The following is a 14842-nucleotide window of genomic DNA, read 5'->3' as shown; positions in this document are numbered from 1 at the left end:
ATTTTGCTTACATACTTCCTGATAAACTTTTGCATTGTTTTCATTCAGTTTGGAGGCTCACATGAGCCATTAGGTGCATTTCCATTCCAGGAATAAATTCATGATTCACACAGATGGTGTTTCAAAACTGGGGTTTTGCCAAAGGTACTTGGATATAGTGCACATGAAAGTGCTTTGCTTGGGGTTGGGGGCATTTTGGGTTTTTTTAAAGAACACTGACCTAGTGATGACGCAAAGTCTCATTTTCGTGCAACGTGCATCATTCTCTGAAAAGAGCGAAACAGTGTAGGTGTGTGAGAAGTAAGACCTTATAAAGGAGAAAGATTCTTGCTCATAAATTAATCACACAGCTGCTTAGTCTTGTTGGATTCTGACACAAACAGGCTATGTGAGAACTCCCAAGGCCTATTCCACGAGGAACCCATGTAAGTCATCAAGAGAGCCATATCTCCTTTTTTAATTTAGGAAGTTTCACTAGCTAGAGGAAGAATCTAGACATGTTTCTAATGCCTGTGTGACTATTACACATATGAAGAAGCTTTTATTAATACCTACCAGGAAGCAGGGATGTAAACCACAGGACTCTTGGCTTCCCCTCACCGCTGCGAAGGAGACCTGAGGTCTTCCATCAGCAATGCTAATTTATTCCTCCAGCTCACCATTTTACATCCTCTTGGAGGCTTTTAACCACTGGACTGAGTCCTGGACAAAGGAATCAGGTGCCCAGAACGAAAGGCCTGGGGGAGCAGTGGCTATTTATCCACCCTTTGCAATATTCCCCTGACAGCGTGAGGCGAAGCCGGTGCCCACTGCCGCTGGATGTTGAAGGCAGGAAGGGCCTTTCCATCAGATGTCTCCAAGGATCCTGCTATTAGCAGGACTTAAGGGGGCCTTTGTCATCCCAAATATGCTCAGCTGCCTCACGGCACGGCGGAGCGGTGTAAGAACCATTTAAAGATGTGTCTGACATCATTAATCTATTTGCCCCCTGACCCGCCGGGCTGAACTGTAACTATGGCGACTAAAGCCTGACCTTACAACGCTGAGAAACTTTAAAGCTTGGTAGTATTTTGGGTCACATTGTTAGGCTGGACAAAGGAATAAAGGAGAAATGTGACAGTTTCCTGGGAATTAAGGTCAGCAGGTCAATTGCCCTGAAGCTTTATTGTTATATGATAAGCAAGAGAGGCTGAAATAATTTTTCAGCAATTAGAATTTGAAAAAAAAACCCCAAACAAAAATAACAAAATCTACAGACAAGTTTTGTTGTCTGAAGCAGAAAATTGGTCTCTGTAAAAGCAATATATAACCCATCACTGAGCAAAATTACTCAAGAGCCATCCCTGTACCATTTACAGCACAAACTCTGAAAAAAATGGGCAGTAGGTATCAATTTCATATCCTCAGATTGGGTTTATTGTTAATTCAGGCTCTTGGGGGCGTGTGAAAAGTATTTATTAATGTGTTTCTGGGATTGCATTTGCTAAAATTGCCAGTGTTTTCCATCCTCCCTTCTCAAATGATTCATGGAAGTAAGTGGGAATAAGCAGCCTGAATACCCTGATATGGAACATCTGTGTATAAAAGCAGCATATGTCTTGGGCTGAGAATAAATACAGTAGGGGAACTTGCCCTAACTAAATGCTATGACAAATACCAAATCCAAATATTTACAGTCTATAAAATTAGGCTTATTAACACTGTTTATACAATTGTGTGGTGTGAAGGAGTGTTCACTTTCATCGTACGTCAGCAAAATTTACCGGTGTCTCCATTTTAAAGTCATTTATAATTCAATGAAATTAATTCTACCTCAGAATTAACTCATTTACGATCATATTTTTTAAGCCTAAAAGCTTTTCAAATTTGAGGTATTCCAACCCATATATACATGACCACAAATGTAACTTATAACAGCAGCTAAAAAGCAGATAGATTAAAAAAAATCTAAGTTGTGTACTGATTTATATAATGTTGGGGGGTTTTAAATTTCTCACATCATTGCTGAAAAGCTGCTCTAATGCAAAAGTGCAGCACAGAACATACATAACATGCCAGTGTAGCTGAGCATATTACCCTCAAAAGTATGAAGTTTGTGAAGGGGGAAGTGTAGAAGGGAAAGTTTGTGAAGCAGTGCCTTTTTCACAGCAGGTAAAGGAAATATATATCAACACAGAGTTTTGAGGTTCTCCACAGTTAGTATATTTTATTGAATTATCTAATAAATATCATGCCCTGTGAAGTGGATGCTGCAAGAGTGGTGCTTGTTCATTAATAATGATGAAGAAGTACCAGGCTCAAGCTTCCAAGACATTCTTGTGACTATTAAAGAACACAGAGGGAAAATTCCAGTCCTTTTTTGCTTTTCATTTTTTCTAGCTGTGTCTAAGGAACAGAATTCCACAAAACTGACTTGAAAAGGTCTGCAGACTGCCAGCCTGGCAAGAAAGCATGGCAAAAATGATGCCAGAGTGGGGATGCTGTCAGTAAAGAATTCAAATGGTCTGTTGGTCGAGTGCAATCTGAAGGGATCAGTGCTTCAGCTGGATCCAACCTGGGCAAAAAATGTTAATGGCTCTAAAAGAGCCCTAGAAAAGCTCCAAAGAAGGGATTAAAAACCTAGAAAATCTGTTTCAGCATGGGCAAACACAGGAATGTAATTAATACACGTATCCAACAGCAAGGCAAGAGTGATTTATCTGCAGCCATCAAAGCCCAGAATGTGGGGGAATTCTTATGAGTAGATTACTTGTCTTGTGGAGGATGTCCAAAGCCACTGATGCCAACCAAATCACAGACTGGAGCAGGTTTTGAAAGTGAGGGCAGTTTGGGGGGCAAGCACGCAACAGTTAATAGTTAAGATACAGAGCAGACTCTTCATTTCACCTTGGAAGGTCGGGTGCCTTTGGAAGCTGTGCCTGTGACAGCTGTGACACCAAAAAATGGTGTCGAGAGGTGATTTGGGCTCCATTATTATACAAAAGGTCACACTACAAGTCATAAAGGCACACTAGGTTATTTTCATCCTCTCTCAACCTGACACGAAGCATTTAAGAGCCAAAAAGCGCTGGCTCTTAATAAACTACCCTTTTGAAATCACTATATTTTAACATTATTTAAAAAATAATGATAAACTAACAAACTTGCCAACTTATTGTGCAAACACACAGTTTGCTGAAGTTTGGCACAGAAGGGGGGCATTCCCAGGTGGAATGCTCCCGTTACCCACTTACGAACAAATAATTACTCTGGGAGTCAAAAGAGACCCCGGAAAACCCTTAAAATCTCACCAGTTATTACCTCCTATACAAGTGAATCCCATCTGAAGCCACATATTGAAGCACTACTGAGTTGGCACAGAAATGGATAAAAGCCAGGAAATTCTAAGTTTAAGCTGACTCGCCATCCTTAGCACACCCCATTGTTCTTTATCCCTAAAATTTAATTAAACCCCAGACCTGACCAGTTGTAATAAGTAGTACAGAAAACTGATTATCGGAATTGCTTTCCTCTGACCGTCCATTGTGCTGCACTTCCTCTCTGCAAAACACAAAAGACTCTATGTACATTTTTGCTTTCTCTGTGAAAAGAGAGATGGAGAAAAAAAAAAACACAAAAAACAAAATCCAATCTGAACTTTTATTTAGTTGCCAATTGTGCTGTGGAATGAAACTAAGCATTTTCTTTTAAAAGCTGATTCAAATTCAGTACTTAATCATGCCATAGCAGAGCAAGTGTAGCAACAAATTATGTTACAATTACATTAGAAATTCTTTTACAAGATTTTGTTTTCAGTCACTTCTAATCTTTCAATAGCTGCCGTTTCCAGGGTTGATATTTCCCTAACAACATTTGTGCCTGAAACTCACTGCTCTGAGCAAAAACACTTGGAATGTAAGGAAAATATGTATGTGCACATGTGTGCAGAGCACAGGCAGGGAGAAAAGCAGTCACATTCAATTATAAAAAAAGTTCTAGAAGCTATAAAATATTTTCTTTATTCTTCTAAATGTTTTTTTTTTCCTTATTCCAGCAGATTATTTACTCCTGCACTCCTAACCAATTTGTTTTCTCTGCTGCAATATACTATTACAAAGTAATTGTTTTAAAATTTTAAAAGGCGTGTGCTGTGAACTCCACTTCAAATAACAGGCCCAATACACAGGCCTCAAGTGCCTACATTAAAGCAGACTCACCACTAACTATGTGTATGACTAAGCCATCCAGAAAGAGGTAAAAGAGCCGGCAGGCCACGGGACACACAGACTGAGAGCACAGGCTTTAAAAGTCCTCTTTGTCTGCAGCGCTCTCCCTCTTAACCCAGAAAAAGTCAGGTGATTTGAAGATATCAAACAACATCTGTTTTCTAAACAACACACTCATGCCTGCAAAATTTACAACACCCACTTTGGAGCCAACCCCGAAAAGACTCAGCCCAGCCTTCAAATCCAAAACTTCGGAGGAACCTTAATTAACAATTTCAAAAAGAGGCCTATAATCCAGGCAGCACAGTGCTGCCACAGATGAAATAAAAACAATATCTGTAAAGCTATCTATGGCATTATACAGATATTCAACAGAATTTGGAAGTCTTTAGGTTGAAACTGTTAAACTTGTAGAGCTTCAAAGAGCAAAGGTACGATCCCTGGCAGGCCAGCGACAGGTCAGTGCCTGTTCCGGCGCTGCCTCATCGTTACTCCTGCAAATGACTCCTGGTTTGGCTCCATGGCTGCTCTGTTCCCATCCACCTCTGCCTTTTGCCACAAACACAACACAGCAACGTGTCTGCTCACCGAAATGAAATGCAAACCCATCCCGTGTCCTCCTGGCTCTCTGGCCCAACAAATGTGAACATGCTTTCCTAGTACACAGCATCCTAAAGATTGGGGTCCCATACCATAGGACAAAGAGCCCATTCCCAGGGTTTTTCCACAGCATTCCTGGGTTTACACAGTTGCAGTGATGTTTTCCCAGCAGTCACTCCAAAAGCAGCTAATGGTCAACATTAATAACTTCTCTTCATCTGTAAGAAGGGAATGAGCCCAAACCACCTTTGGATGAGAAGGCAGGTGGATTTCGTAGGATTAATCACAGAATCACAGAATATGCTGAGCTGGAAAGGACCCATCAGGATCATGGAGTCGAACTCCTGGCCCTGCACAGGATAGCCCAAGAATGTGCCTGAGAGCATTGTCCAAACACTTCTTGAAGTCAGACAGGCTTGGTGCTGTGACTACTGCACTGGGGAGCCTGTGCCAGCACCCAACCACCCTCTGGGTGAAGAACATTTCCTAATATCCAACTTAAACCTCCCCTGACTCAGTTCCATGTCATTTCCTCGAGTCCTGTCACTGGTCCTGAGGGTGAAGAGATGGGTATCTGCCCTGTTTTCATCCCTACTGCTCAGGGGACTCCCAGACTAAGCACTGCACATTTCAGCAATGGTTACACGAGACTATTCCTCCTTGAAACCTGAAGTAACACAAGTATCACACATTGCAAGAGGGCAAAGGGTTGCTACAGTGGTGACAAAACGAACAGCTGCCACACAAATTTGATGAAAGTGCCAGTTTCCATGCCAATACCACAATCCTTTCAACGAGGCATTTGGCCAAAGTATTAAAATCCTTAAGACCACCGGGAAAAGAACAGAGTAATTCCCCAGTAACAGCCCCAGCACATTATGGTTTTTAAAAATACAGTAGATTCATCATTACACATTAGAGAAAGAGTAGAGTATTTCTGAGTTTCAGAAATTAAAAAGCAAAGAAGAAAACTGCCCTTGTGGTAATCTGACAGGGCGACACAAACCATAAGAAGTTTGACAGCTGCATATGCCAAACTCGCACGTTCACTGAGAACAAGTCTGTACGAGACCTCTGAGACAGAAGTTCACAGTGCAGCGTCAAAGTCGGTTTTGAGCAGCGCTGGTGGGTGGAAAACCATAACTAGCAGGCAGCAGAGCTCTGCAGTTGTTTTGCAGGCAGCTCAGAATGGTGAAGTAAATAAACAAATAAGTGAAAGGGAGCCAGCAGCAATTTGTGATGTGCAGTGTGACTGGCTGTCATTCAGAGCTGGCTCGTCTGCTCTTCCAGCGGACGGGTTCTTCTTGAAACCATTCCATGCACACATACACAGAGAGCTTCCATTAAATCTGTGGAGACTAAATAGAGCACCTAATGAGGCTGAAAGCTTGACTTTTCACCTCTCTGCAAAGCATACCTGCACTACTGTTAAAGCTGACCACAACAGCCAACTTCAGCTCGCCGGACCCAACCACCAAAGCGCAGTGGAACAGGACAGTCCCGCAGGCACCAGCACTTGTCTGGCTCCATCATGAGCTGGATGGAAAAGCAGCACCAGCAAAATGTATTTTATTCTGGGAGGAAGCCTGCATTTCTGGCAGCTGAGCTAACCAGAGCACTGGCCAAACATAAGCTGCTGCAGAAGCGGAGCTGGGGTTGCCCTCAGCGGCAGCAGCCAGCCAGATGTATTGTGCAAACCCATTTTTAGATGATCTTGCCTGGAGTATCAGGGACCTGAACTCAATAACCTGAATCCCTTCTGTTCTGTGCTTCCAGGCTCCACTGTGTGCACAGAGCACAGAGCTGACCCGGCACAGGCCCGAAATGATTGTGGCTGAACAATCCCCAGCAATCACGACTTGTTCGCTGAAGAATTTACAATTGCAATCAGAGCCTCTCTGCATCCCCTGGGAAAAATGATCAAGGAGAAATGAAACAGGCTTTGTTATACCCACGAACAATAACGTAAAATAACATCAACTAGAAATAAAGACAAATGCTAGGGAGGCTAACAACAAATGGAGATTTCATTCCTCACTGGGGTTATTTTTAGATGCGTTCATATTTAAATATGAAGGTAATTTCCCAGTGCAGCTGTTAACAGCTCTTCCTGAGCTTCTCTTGGAGTTTGGGTGTTGCATCTGCTGGCATTTGCAAGGCAAACTTCTGGTTTTAGTGTTTTACAACTACAAAAGCAAATGTTTCAAGCATTACTTCCAAAAAATCATACTTTGCATCTCAGGGGGTACTACGGTCAATTTATTTGTAAGGAGTTTGAGGTTTTATGTACAAGACTCCGTTGCTGTTCTAACAAGCATCTTGTGAGGGTTTTAATCTAAGGAAAGGCACGCTGAGGCCCAGATCAGTTGAGCAACACCTATAAATAATGTGCTAGTTTAGGCACTGCTGGTGGTTTGAGAAATGCATGATTTTAAAGAACCGTTGCTAAGGTCAAGAGCTGCTCCAGTTTTAATGAGAGACTCGCTCTGCTTCTCTCATTCAAATGAAGATTTTATTTTTTTTTGTCAATAAATGGAAATTAAATATTTCTCACACGTTACTGTATCTGAAAGCCTGCTTATGTGGAAAGAGATACATTAATGCTTCAGTTAGGACTATGGACATATCATACTTGATTCAGACCGTAGGTCCAGCTAGCCCTGTCACACCACCACAGAGTTTTTGCTTTCACAGCAATGTGCAAAACTGAGTTTTGCACCTACAAGCTTTGTCATAATACCTGAAGATTAGAAATTGATTTATATTCTGGTTTTATAACCCATCTAGAGTACCAAGGAAAGAAATGAAAAGCCAAACCACCTAAGAGTATATATCACTGATCTCTCTACCCCATGGCACCACTCGCACTGTAGTGACTGTGCTACAGGCCTTGGGCTTTACCTGCTTGGTTGGCAGAGCTAGGCCTGCCTTTGACCTTCTCTCCAACACCTCTCCAAGAGAAATGAAGCCTCTGGCATCGATGCCACAAGCCGTCAGCAGAGAGCTGTGGGTCTGAGGGTGGAGGAGCGGGTGGGAGAGTGACTGTGAAGCAGCTTTGAAAATCTTTTTTCCCCCATCAGTGAATTGGACACAAAGCTACCGCAGTGCAGACCACTCTTAGGGGAGACAAAAACATGCTGAGCTCTGCATGTAAAAGGCAGGAGTTTGTTTTCCTTACCGCTGAGAGGAGAAACAAGGAGCTCAAAGAAAATACAAGACCCTGACGAAACTGTTCATCTACTGCACAGCTGCCATACTCAACATTCCCATCCTGCCTTCTGCAACCTTTTACTCCTCTGAACCGCCCAGAGTCAGACTCTGTTCTTCACTAACAAAGCTGCTGTTGTCACCATCTCAGACAAGTCAACTCTCCCATGTGCTGCCCATCACAGACAGCCACATCCATCCCGAGGTCAGGTGAAATGCCTTTGTTTTTCTGAGTCACAGAGCTGAAGGTCTTTTACGGGTTCCTACAGGTTACTTCTCCTCAGGATTCCCAACGCTTTCCCCCAGGCCTTGGGATTGGCAGCAGCAATTAGTGTGTGTTCACAAAAGGCCAAAGAACAAAAACTTTGAGGAAGGAGATTAAAGATGGATTAAGGAAGAAAAAAAAAAAAGAAAATGTAGAACACTGCTCCAGATACTAAGCTTGAAATGAATTTCAGATCCCGTTTCCCATGAAAATTCAGCCTCTTACCACTTCAAGGAACTCCATCCTCAGTAGCAGCAAGGCATACCCACTAAATAATGCATTGCATGTCCATCACCTGTTCAAAGTAATTCCCAGGTCTCAGGCCTTCTCCTCACTTCCCTGCTTACCAGCGAGCTCTGGGCAGACACCTGGCAGGGGAGAGCTTCTCTCCACTCATCAGTGTTCCCAGTCATCCTCTCCAGGTGTTGCAACTGGGACACGGGTGAAAACTGGAGAGGGATCACTCTAGGAATACCCAGGAAACCCTCCAGCATGAATGTGCTTCTGAGACTCAAAGGAAACAGTACACCTTTGCTGAGCATTTCAGCACTTTAGGAACGAGATCTCCTTTGCAGTCGAGGTAAACTTGACAGAATTTTACTGGTAAAAAGTAAAATCAGCATTAATAATGTATAACTAGGAAAAGCAAATGTTAGAGAATACACACATGCTTTTTTTTTTTCTGTTTAGCTTCAAGGATCTCTCCACAGCACATTCACCAGCAGATGCTGAAGACACGGCAGCTTCCACACCAAGTTGGGCAGACAATGCTGCTGGAGTTGACTCTCCTACAAAGGCGACTTGCCTTCCCAACTGAGATAAAGTTTCTGCATGTGGGTCCTTTCCCTGAGTCAGTCCCATCAGATGTAACTACGTGGCAAGGGAAATTTCAAAATTCCTGTTAACTCGCTTTTAATGACCATATCAACTCGTAACTTCCTGCCAACACCATTAACTGCTGTTGAGCAAAGCCATTCCTGAAACGCCCTCTCTTGCTGAACAGACGAAGCCAGAATAATCACCCCTACTTAGGACTAAACAAATCTGTTCAGACGATGTAAACTTGGTCCTTTCTGAGAATAAACACTTTGGAGTTATTCATATATTCAACGCTGGCACAGTCTTTTGCAATTTCAGACCCAGGTATTACACAAGCAAATCAGCAAAGGCACAGACCCGGGCTCATGGTTGGATGTTAACACAGACTAGACACAAACAATCAGGGCGGTACATTTGGCCAAAACAGTGTGCTAGTGCTTTGATTTGCCTGCAAAGCAGGGGGTGTACATTTTTTTAGAGATTACAGAACACCACCTGATGCCTTCAGCAGTGCTACATCCCCACACACTTGCTTCGAGTTTACACAGAATGCTAAATATTCAAATTGAGAAACTCATACATTATACAACTGCACAGAACTTGGCCACTGTAATTTTACCAGATTAGACCTAAGTGAAACCACTCACATAAAAGGAGAAGGAAAGAAAATAGGAAACTCTGACATGTAAAAGCGGGGGAGCAAAGGAAAAGGACAATGAGGGAGAGCAGAGAGTTCAGCAGAAGCAGCTTCTCCCAGCAGATGATCAATGCACAAAGAGCTGGAATGTGAATGCTCCCGTGTGGGTTGATGTGCAGAGGAACAGCTATTGGGCATTGCAGAAGGAGGAGAGGAACTGGAAAGAGGCAGGGCGTGTGCAGAGAGCCTGGCAGAGACAGGCTGAGAACGCGGAGAGGGAAGACAGGGGCGGAAAATTCTCCGGGGCTATCAGGAAGTAAAAACAAAGAGTAAGGACCAGAAGAGCCATTTTCATGGCCTGAAAATACACTCGACAGAAAGCATGTGACTTCCAAGCTTTCAGTGTAAACCTGTGAAGAACTGAGATCTATCAGAACTGCATATGGAAATGTAACAAGAAACATGAATCTTCCCCAAACTGTTGTCTGCTCAGGAGACGCAAAGAGTTCCAACACCAACAGGCAAAACAGGAACACGAACAAAAAGGAGTTATCCACCCCAAGCCCCTTCTTAGCAAGCCCCAAATCACCACTTCCTTGCATACCTCTCGATCCTTGAAGGCCGGCTTTGGGTAGCTGTTGCATAAGCAGCAATTAAAGCTCTAAGAAAGACCAAATTTGTACCAGAATTTCTCTTTTGTGTCATTTCAGAAGGTTTAGGGGTTTTATTTGTTTAAGTATGTCTGTACTACTGGAACCCTTTTTATAGAGGCAGGTGTAAAAACGCATTTACCACTTTGTTCAGCTCTGGGTATGGGCTGCATCCATAAAAATGTGAATTTGCAAATGTAAGAACTACCCTGAGGGCAGAACAGCAGTTTTTTCTTTTCCTTTACAGGATTCTTCCTCGCACATACTACACGTTACTAACAATCTCAGTTAAGGTTTTCAAGGTTGTTTTGGTGGAACACTATTTTTTCCTTCCTTTAACACACTTTCAAAGCCACGTCAAGCACACGGAAAGTCTATTCTGTTCTGACAGCACCACTTACTTTGTCAAGTAAGCAAGGAAAAACTCCATGTTCCTCATAGGAGTTAGCTCTGCTTCTCCTAAAAGTGCTGTTGTGGTGGCTTCATGGTTCGACATCTAACAAATAGAGAGGACTGCCTTCTAAATACAAAAATCAACCCTAAGCATTAGGAGCAAATTTTCTTGGTATGAACTTCACGTAGTCAGCTTTCTTTACCCATTTCAGTCTGTTCTGTAAATAACAAAAAATAAATACCTTACTCAAAGGCTTTGCAATTTCAAGTACCCCATTAAGTTACTTCATTTTGCTATCCATAGCACATGATCTCACAAGCAAAGCTGTTTATTTGCCTTAGGGAAAACAGAGATGTGGTTGCATCACTGGTGTTTCTGAGTTGACAAGGCTTTTCCCCGGGGCTGTTTGGGAGAGTTGGAAAGAACAGGGAGAAAGCACGGAGGGAAGGGAGAGGAATGGCAGAAAATACAGGTGCAGTGGTCTAACCTCCTGGCCCTTATAGACAGACAAAATAACCACAATTACAACTATTATCTCTCACATTCTTCTAGCAGGGGAAAAGAAAGGAGCACTCTGGAGCCCACCTAATTTTAAAGGAGTATTTAGTTTTAGACTCTTCATACATTTTTAGCTCTACTAGCATGATTACATTCTCATTTTTGTTGCATTTGATACAGAGCTGCTGCACCAACTTCAGCAAGGTACTCTACGTACATACACAATGCTGAAAGCTGAATTTGACAGGCATTTATGTACGGAAGGAATATATTCAAAATTGGATTCGAATTCTGAAATGGTTCAGATCATTTAAAGATTAAATTCTAATATAAAATGCAATATGTGTTTGCTGAGAAACTGTACTTAGTCAATATCAGGAAACTTTACAGGACATGTATCATACCAAAGTTCATATATTACAGTGTCCTCTTTCCTTAGATGTCTCTACAAATCAGCCAATACCCAGCTTGGATTTGGGACAGTTTGCTTTGAAAAATCAATATAACCTGATAAAAGCCTAAAGCTAAAACCCACTAACATTCATTTCAGCTTATTCCATTGAATATCAAACTATTACTCGCAGCTTTATCTGACAGAAATCTGTCCTTGGGAAGCTCAAAGAAGCTAGGCTCCAGTTTTGGTGCTTGAAGACAGCTCTCTCCCTCTGCACCGAGGGTGAGTGATCTCAGATCCAATTTCACTCTCAATCAGTGTGTTTGGTTTCTCATCATTTCATAAATGTCCTGCCCAGAAACGTTTCTGACTGGAACTGGATCCACAGCAGGACAAAGTATATCCAAAACTCGGAGTCACAGTGAGAGTCATCCAGGTCAACCTTTGGCTGAGGGAGTTCCCAGAACTTTGATTCTTATCAGAACATCAGGAGGCTCCGGAAAAAGAAACAAGCATCATCATTATCACTTTGACCTAATAGCGCCTTCCAAGTGTGTGTTATAAACTTGCATTAACGTTCTGTGAAATGCATTATGTAGTGTGAGTACTCTGAATTTCCCACCGACACCTTCCAAACTCTCTCAGCCCATGAAGCGTTAACAAGATTGCCATGTCTTCTAAAAGGTAATTTCCCTATAGGTCTGACAAGAACTTTAATCTCAGTGTCATGAGCATTAATTAATTCTATAAACAAAACACAGGTAAAAGAATATTTTAACTTAGAAATTCAATTAAAATATCTCATTATATTCCTTGGCTTCAGCACATCTGTGTTAAATATTCATATTTTTATTCCCAACATATGAGTAACTCCATCCGTATTAACAGAGTTTTCTCTGTTCCCCTGGAATTCAAGAGATCATGAATTTCTACATTTTAAGAAGAAGACAGAGAACGTCGTCAAGCTCTCCATGTACGACAGGGTTTTTTTGTGGAGAGTATTTTAAAGGCTACCCACGTCCTTAAGAGGTATATTTACGGAGTTTACATAAAAGAACATAGTCAAAAATCTGCTGCAACAGCATATTAAAGACCTTTTAGTGCTCCGGAGCAGCTGTGACCTGGTAAAATTTAATTATTTCTGACATGCCCTTTGGAATTCTTCAGGAATATGTACTGTAATTTCTAAATGATGCCATCAGCACTGGGCTGGCCTTGGAATTAAGCTGAGAGATAGACCATATACATCTTTTATGAGTATCCCACAGATCTGTGTTAAGGCTTAGCCACATGGCACAGCAACGTAACCCCGGAATCTGTTAACTAATACAACTAAGTCAGGCGTGAGAAATACCAAATACGCAACGTTTTTGTAAAAACACTGCTATAATCTTTGAAGAATCTCGGTTTTAAAAAAAATCCCCAAGATATCTGCAGCATTTCAAATCAGCTTCTGTACTTGCACAGCTCGCTGTTCTGTCCCACATGGTAAGCCCCTGGCACACTGTAGTACCAGTCATACCCATGTCTGTATAATACATGTACATATGTATCCATAGCATGCATGTAATATATTATATATATATACATTAAGATGTATATGCAACACAGCTGATTATACTGAGCTGGTCAGGGCACAGCTCACTGCCAGGACTATCAAGACAGACAATTGTACCTTAACCTGAAGTCAATTTATTATTAGTTCTTACTCTCCTCAGGGAAAGATTAGAATTGAAGTGATAGAGAAAAGAAAAATCCCTTTCCCTCCTTGTCAAGGAAAATCGATCCAGAATTATTTTTTTTCTAATTAGTGGAATAAAGATAGCAGGTATATAACATTTCAAACACCTAAATACCAAATACATCAAAAATTTATTTACATTCCTCTTGAGAAAGAATGAGGTTTGATACTTTCATTGGCTTTTACCGAAAGTTAAACAACAGGAATTGAAGTATTCAAACTTTACACAGAAAGTGCAACTATGTGGCAATTTCCATAGGATTTGTGGAAGTCAAGCACTCTGTGAACTTAATGGAGCTTGGCCTTGTGTCTTCTGATAGCAGCAAAAAGCACAACTGGAGAATAACTGGGATCAGCGGAGAGTTTTCGGGAGCCTCCCTTCCCCCTGTTCCTTGTGCTGGCCAATGCACTGGTCAAAACCACACAGGAGGTGGCCAAGATCAGCTATGCACTGGTGACAAAGAGAACAGGATGCTCATGAAGGCAGTGGCTGTGTGCCGTGAAGGAAATCCCGCTTTAATGGAAAATTTAAAGAAAACCCAATGGAAACATCAACTTCATTTGCCAAAGCCAATGCTACTTTGTGTGCGGGTAAGCTGTGAATAGCAAGAAACTAGGTTTTAGGAAAAAACACCTGGGGAAGGTGTTTTCTAGCTTGCCTTACGACCACCATAAATTTTTGGCTGTGTTAGTGGGCAGAAAATTTGTTTTCCAAGGAAAAATCCCTGAGGATGTCAGCCAGGCCCCAAGACCCCTCAACCTCAGTCCCACTGGGCACTGTAAGATATGTCCCGGCAAGTGCCATCCTGGGCTGAGCATGGAACCAGGCAGCTCTTATCCACTCGCTGATCCCAAACCGGATCAAACACCTCAGGAAAACTTCCACATCCCAAAGCCACCGCCTGCAACACCTCATAGGCAGGGAGATGCCGGAGGAGAGAAAACACTCCCCGCCATCTGACTATAGGGGCTGAGGGAATTTATTTACATTTAATTATTTTATTTATTTATTTATTTATTTTGAGTTATTTATTTCTCAATATTTTTCAACTCGTGAGCTGCACCGGTCCTTGGACCCAAAGCCCGGGGGAGGGCAGGGGGGACGAGACGAACCGGGGGTCACCTGCCCAAGGCCAACGCCGGGCACTGAAACGGGCGCCGGGGCACGAACTGGGGAGGGGATGAAGGGGCGCTGCCTCGCTCCCGCCACGGCCAACGGCGGCACCACCACGAAAAAAAGGGGGTGAAAAATTAAAAAGGGGGTGAAAATAAAACTTAAGAAAGGGTAAAGATCGAACCTTCCCCCGAGCCCCCGCGCCCCTGAGGCGCCCTGCCCGCCCCCCCCTCCCCCGCCTGGGCCCGGCCGTGCCGCCGCCTGTCGCGCCCCCTGGCGGCGGCCCCGCTCCCCTCCCCTCCCGGCCCCGCCCCCCCC

At 42.8% G+C, this 14842-nt stretch overlaps 1 protein-coding gene across 3 annotated transcripts in view; it reads right to left on the bottom strand.

The window, feature by feature from the left end:
* Positions 1-14842, bottom strand: part of MACROD2 (MACRO domain containing 2) — an 841263-nt gene that overhangs the window by 720851 nt on the left and 105570 nt on the right. The gene's annotated exons all lie outside the window — the stretch shown is intronic.

The sequence above is a fragment of the Corapipo altera genome, unplaced genomic scaffold, assembly GCF_003945725.1.
Source record: "Corapipo altera isolate COAL_440 unplaced genomic scaffold, ASM394572v1 70, whole genome shotgun sequence".
Classification (NCBI taxonomy): Eukaryota; Metazoa; Chordata; class Aves; order Passeriformes; family Pipridae; genus Corapipo; species Corapipo altera.
This window is presented reverse-complemented; position numbering and strand designations above follow the sequence as displayed.